Source organism: Mustela erminea, chromosome 17, assembly GCF_009829155.1.
Source record: "Mustela erminea isolate mMusErm1 chromosome 17, mMusErm1.Pri, whole genome shotgun sequence".
NCBI lineage: Eukaryota > Metazoa > Chordata > Mammalia > Carnivora > Mustelidae > Mustela > Mustela erminea.
The window spans coordinates 9,818,226-9,824,711 of record NC_045630.1 but is presented as its reverse complement, the minus strand read 5'-3'; the positions used below and the strand labels follow the sequence as shown (position 1 = coordinate 9,824,711).

General features: G+C 38.7%; 1 pseudogene; it reads left to right on the top strand.

Annotated features, from left to right (window-relative positions):
* The first annotated feature begins 271 nt into the window (after window positions 1–271).
* LOC116576707 lies at window positions 272–733 on the top strand (annotated as a pseudogene).
* Window positions 734–6,486: the final 5,753 nt, after the last annotated feature.

Here is a 6,486-nt window from a genome sequence, read left to right as displayed (position 1 = left end):
CCACCAAAATACAAAAACATTAATTCAAGGGAACACAGGCATCGCTGTGTGTATAACAGCATCATCTACAATAGCCAAGCTATGGAAACAGTCCAAGAAAATGTTTAAAAAAAAAAAAAAGGAAAAAGAAAATGTGGTATATTGAGGTAGAATGGATGGCTCGTGGTGAGCAGCTGTCAGGAATGAAAATAGATATACCCTGAAGAAGATTTTAAAATCAGTTTCTCTTCAAATCATCTTCTTTCATACCACCCAATAAGCATCTTGATTCACTGTGGCGTTAGCAGCAGTAAAATGGGTGATGTCAAACAGAACTGTCTGGAAACATTTATTTCCAATTCAAAATGGAGCTTTATATTGTGTTTGTCATAAATCTACATATTCTCCTCTACCAGATGACTGTAATTGCAAAGTAGAGCTTGCTTTGCCCTCTGATGGCAGGACGATAGTGTGTTACCACGCTTCTGAGGACATTCCATAGGAACATACACAACCTATTCCTCAGCCAGATCCTCTGCATGATAATGAAGAAACACATGACCAAGTGCTGAAAACCAGATTAGAAGAAAAAAATGAGCACTTTGATCAAGGACCCAGGATAGAACAACTTAGCAAAATGTTCTTTACTACTAAGCACCATTGGTATCCTCGTGGACAACATCATAGATGTCGTAGGAAACTGGATCCTCCAAAAGACAGATGATACTGAGGTTTTCAGGAATAGAAAGGATGTTATCTTGTGTCTCATTTGCCATTTGAGGAAATGCACTGAGTATATTCACTAATATGTTATATAGCAAAATAATAATAAAATGTGTTCATGTAAAAAAAAAGTGGTATATGTGGTGAAATATTACTCAGCCATAAAAAAGAATGTAATCTTCTTATTTGCAATGATGTGGCTAGAGCTAAAGAGTACTATGCTAAGAGAAATAAGTCAGAGAAAGACAAATACTGTGCGATCTGACTCACATGTGAAATTTAAGAAAGAAAATAAACAAACAAAGGGGAAAAAAAGACACAAACCAAAACCAAACTCTTAACTATAAAGAACACACTGCTGGTCAGTGGGGCAGGGGAGAGGGACAGATGGATGGGGAAATAAGAGAATAAGGGATGGGGATTAAAGAATATATTTATCACAGGAGGAGCAAGATGGTGGAGGAGTAGGAGGCCTAAATGGGATCCCAGGAGTTCAGCTAGATCGTTATCAAAGCATTCTGAACACCTACAAACTCCACAGGAGATAGAAGAGAAGAAGAGCAGCAATTCTGGGAATAGAAAAACAACCACTTTCTGAAAGGTAGGACGTGTGGAGAAGTGAATCCAGTATGTATGAGAGGATAGATCGCGGGGGGAAGGGCCAGCTCCCCGCAAGTAGCACAGCAGCGGAGCACAAAATTAGAACTTTCAGAAGTCTGCTCCACTGAGGGACATCACTCCAGAGGCTAAGTGGGGTGGAGCCTTCACGGGGACAGTGTGGTCTGGGGACCCTCGGGGTCACAGAAAGACCGGGGGTGTCTGAGTGTGGCGGAGCCCCCAGGTATCGGAACAGGGAAGCTGGCTACAAAGACAGAGTCGAGGTGGAGCTCTCAGCTTGGGGTTACCTTAAACTGTGATCCGAGCCACAGCCGGGGAACTGCTTTTTGAGCAGGGACTCTATAAGTATCAGATCTGGGGAGACTCGCCTTCCTCCTCCAGGAGGAGTGGCGTGGGAGCACAGCAGGAATCTGCCAGGTTTGGAGACTCCAAAGGGCGCCATCCGCCAGAGATAGAAACGCTCAGTCACAGGCCGGGTGAGCTCGGAGTGTGGCCAGAGACCAGGGAGATGGGAGGGACTGATGGCTTTTCTCCAAGGTGCACTGAGGAGTGGGGCCCTGAGCTCTCGGCTCCTCCAGGCTGGAGACTGGGCAACCGCCATCTTCATTCCCGTCCTCCAAAGCACTCAGGGAACAAAAGCTCTGAGCGTGAACCCAAGCAGATTGCTTAGCAGGTCCCGGCAAGGGCAGTGCGGTTCCACCTCGGCCAAAAACATTTGAGAACCAGGGCAACAGGACCCTCCAGCAGAAGATCAGCAAGAACATCCAGCCAAGACCAAGATCACTGGTCAATGAGAAGAGCTAGTGGAACGCAGCATACAGAATTCATGGCTTTTTCCCCATGATTCTTTAGTCTTCCATTCAAAGCTAAATTGTTTTTAATTTTATTTTTTTCTTATTCTATTTTAAAAAATTTTTCCTCTTGCCTACTTTAACCTTTTAAAACTATTTTATCTTATCAATACCTTTCTAAAAATATTTTTAAATTTTCATTGTTTAAGTCGTTCTAGCTCTTCATTGTATTTAACCTTATTTTTTGTATAATATAAGTTTTTCTTTCTTTAAAATTTTGGGATGCAGTTTCTTCTAACAGACCAAAATATACCCTAAATCTAGCATATGGCTTTGTTCTAGTCTCCAGCCTAATCACATTCTCTCCTTTCCCCCACTCTTTTTTCAACCAACTTCTTATCTTACCAATTCCTTTTTTAGAATCTTTTCTAATTTTCATTGTTACAGTCATATTTCATCCTTTTATCATGCGTACTCTCATTTTTGTATATATATAAATTTTTCTTTCTTTCTTTTCTTTCTTTAAAATTTTTGGAGGCACTTTCTTCTAACAGACCAAAATACACCCAGAATCAAGTGTGTGGCTCTGTTTTATTCACCATATTCACCAGTCTAAAAAAATTTTTTATACATATATACAAATGTGTATAAAAATTTTTTTTCCTCCTTTCTTCTCCCAGTTTCAGGTCTCGTTTGATTTGCTTAATGTATATTTTTCTGGGGTCGTTGCTACCTTTTTAGTATTTTGTTCTCTCATTCATCTATTTTTATCTGGATAAAATAACAAGGTGGAAAAATCCACTTCAAAAAAAAAAAAAAGAACAAACAGCTAGGGACCTAATAGATACAGACATTAGTAAGATGTCAGAACCAGAGTTCAGAATGATGATTATCAAGATGCTAGCGGGCTTGAAAAAAGCATAGAAAACACTAGAGAATCCCTTTCTGGATAAATAAAAACCCTTTCTGGAGAAATAGAAGAACTAAAATCTAACCAAGTTGAAATCAAACAAGCTATTAATGAGGTGCAATAAAAAATGGAGGTTCTTACTGCCAGGATAAATAAGGCAGAAGAGAGAATGAGTGATATAGAAGACCATATGATGGAGAATAAAGAAGCTGAGAAAAAGAAAGACAAACAACCACTGGGTCATTAGGGGAGAATTCGAGAGAGAAGTGATACCATAAGACAAAACAATATTAGAATAATTGGAATCCCAAAGAAGATGAAAGAGAGAGGGGAGCAGAAGGTATATTGGAGCAAATTATAGCAGAGAACTTCCCTAATTTGGGGAAGGGAACAAGCATCAAAATCCAGGAGACACAGAGAAACCCCCTCAAAATCAATAAAAATAGATCAACGCCCCACCATCTGATAGTAAAATTTACAAGTCTCAATGACAAAGAGAAAAATCCTGAAAGCAGCTTGGGTCTGTAATACACAGTGGTAGAAATATTAGATTGGCAGCAGCCTTATCCAACAGAGACCTGGCAGGGCAGAAAGGACTGGCAGGATATATTCAGAGCACTAAACAAGAAAAATATGCAGCCAAGAATACTATATCCATCTAGGCTCTCATTGAAAATAGAAGGAGAGATAAAAAGCTTCCAGGACAAATAAAATCTAAAAGAATTTGCAAATACCAAACCAGGCCTACAGGAAACACTGAAAGGGGTCCTCTAAGCCAAGAGAGAACCTAAAAGTAACAGACTAGAAAGGAACAGAGACAATATACAGTAACTGTCACCTTACAGCCAATACAGTGGAACTAAATTCATATCTTTCAATAGTTACCCTGAATGTAAATGGGATAAATGCCCCAATCAAAAGACACAGGGTATCAGGATGGATAAAATAACAAGACTCATTGATATGCTCTCTGCAAGAAACTCATTTTAGACCCAAAGATGTCTCCAGATTTAAAATGAGTGGTGGAAAACCATTTACCATGCTAATGGACATCAAAAGAGAGCTGGAGTGCCAATCCTTATATCACACCAATTAGATTTTAAGCCAAAGACTGTAAGAAGAGATGAGGAAGGACACCATGCAATACTTAAAGGGTCTTTCCAACAAGAAGATCTAACAAAAGATTGAGATCATTCCCTGCATATTTTCAGACTACAATGCTTTGAAATTAAAACTCAACCACAAGAGGAAGGTTGGAAAGAGCTCAAATACATGGAGGCTAAAGAGCATCCTACTAAAGAATGAATGGGTCAACCAGGAAATTAAAGAAGAATTGAAAAAAAAAGTCATGGAAACAAATGAAAATGAAAACACAACTGTTCAGAATCTGTGGGACACAGCAAAGGCGGTCCTGAGAGCAAAGTATATAGTAATACAAGCCTTTCTCAAGAAACAAGAAAGGTCTCCAAAACACAACCTAACCCTTCACTTAAAGCAGCCAGAGAAAGAGCAGCAAATAAATCCTAAACCCAGAAGGAGAAGAGAAATAATAAAGATCAGAGCAGAAATCAATGAAATAGAAACCAAAGGAACAGTAGAACAGATCAACGATTCTAGAAGCTAGTTCTTTGAAAGAATTAGTAAGATTGATAAAGCCCTGCCTGACTTATCAAAAAGAAAAAAGACCTAAATTAATAAAATCATGAATGAAAGAGGAGAGATCACAGCCAACACCAAAGAAATACAAACAATTATAAGAACATATGAGCAGCAATACACCAGCAAATTTGACAATCTGGAAGAAATGGATGCATTCCTAGAGTCGTATAAACTACAGAATTGAATCAGGAGAAAATAGAAAACCCGAACAGACCCATAACCAGTAAGGAGATTGAAGCAGTCATCAAAAATCTCCCAACATCAAGAGGCCAGGGCCAGATGGCTTCTCAGGGGAATTCTACCAAACATTTAAAGAAGAATGAATACCTATTCTCCTGAAAGACTTTTAAAAAATAGAAATGGAAAGAAAACTTCCAAACTCATTTTATGAGGCCAGCATTACCTTGATCCCAAACCCAGAAAAGACCCTATCAAAAAAAGGAGAATTACAGACCAATATCCCTGATGAACAATGATGCAAAAATTCTCACCAAAATACTAGCTAATAGGATCCAACAGTACATTAAAAGGATTATTCACCATGACCAAGTGGGATTTATTCCCATGCTGCAAGTTTTGTTCAACATCCGCAAGTCAGTCAATGTGATATAATACATTAATAACAGAAAGAACAAGAGCCACATGACACTGTCAATAGATAATGAAAAAGCATTTGACAAAGTATAGCATCCTTTCTTGATCAAAACTCTTCACTGTGTAGGAATAGAGGGTACATACCTCAATATCACCAAAGCCATCTATGAAAAACCCACAGTGAATATCATTCTCAATGGGAAAAAAATGAGACCTTTTCCCCTAAGGTCGGGAACATGGCAGGGATGTCCACTATCAGCACTGCTATTCAACATAGTACTAGAAGTCCTAGCCTCAGCAATCAGACAACAAAAAGAAATTAAAGGCATTAACATCATCAAAGAAGAAGTCAAACTCTCACTCTTTGCAGATGATATGGTACTTTATGTGGAAAACCCGAAAGACTCCACTTCAAAACTGCTAGAACATGTACAGGAATTCAGCGAAGTGTCAGGATACAAAATCAATGCACAGAAATAAGTTGCATTTCTATAGATCAACAAGACAGAAGAAAGAGAAATTAAGGAGTCAATCCCATTTATAGTTGTAAAAAGCATAAGATATCTAGGAATAAACCTAACCAAAGAGGCAAAGAATCTGTACTCAGAAAACTAAAGTACTTATAAAAGAAATTGAGGAAGATGCAAAGAAATGGAAAAGCGTTCCATGCTCATGGATTGGAAGAATAAATATTGTGAAAATGTCTATGTTACCTAAAGCAATCTACACATTTAATGCAAACCCTATCAAAATAACATCATTTTTTTTTCAAAGAGATGGAACAAATAATCCTAAAATTTATATGGAACCAGAAAAGACCCCGAATAGCCAGAGGAATGTTGAAAAAGAAAACCAAAGTTGGCAGCATCACAATTCCAGACTTTAAGCTCTATTACAAAACTGTAATCATCAGGGCGCATGGGTGGCTCAGTCATTAAGGATCTCCCTTCAACTCAGGTCATGATCCCAGGGTCCTGAGATGAAGTCCCACATCAGGCTCCCTGCTCAGCTGGAAGCCTGCTTCTCGCTCTCCCATTCCCCCTGCTTATGTTCCCTCTCTCTCTGTCAAATAAATAAATAAAATCTTTTCAAAAAAAGTTGTAATCATCAAGACACTATGGTACTGGCATAAAAACAGACACATAGATCTGTGGAACAGAATAGAGAGCCCAGAAAAGGACCCACAACTCTATAGTCAACTAATCTTTGACA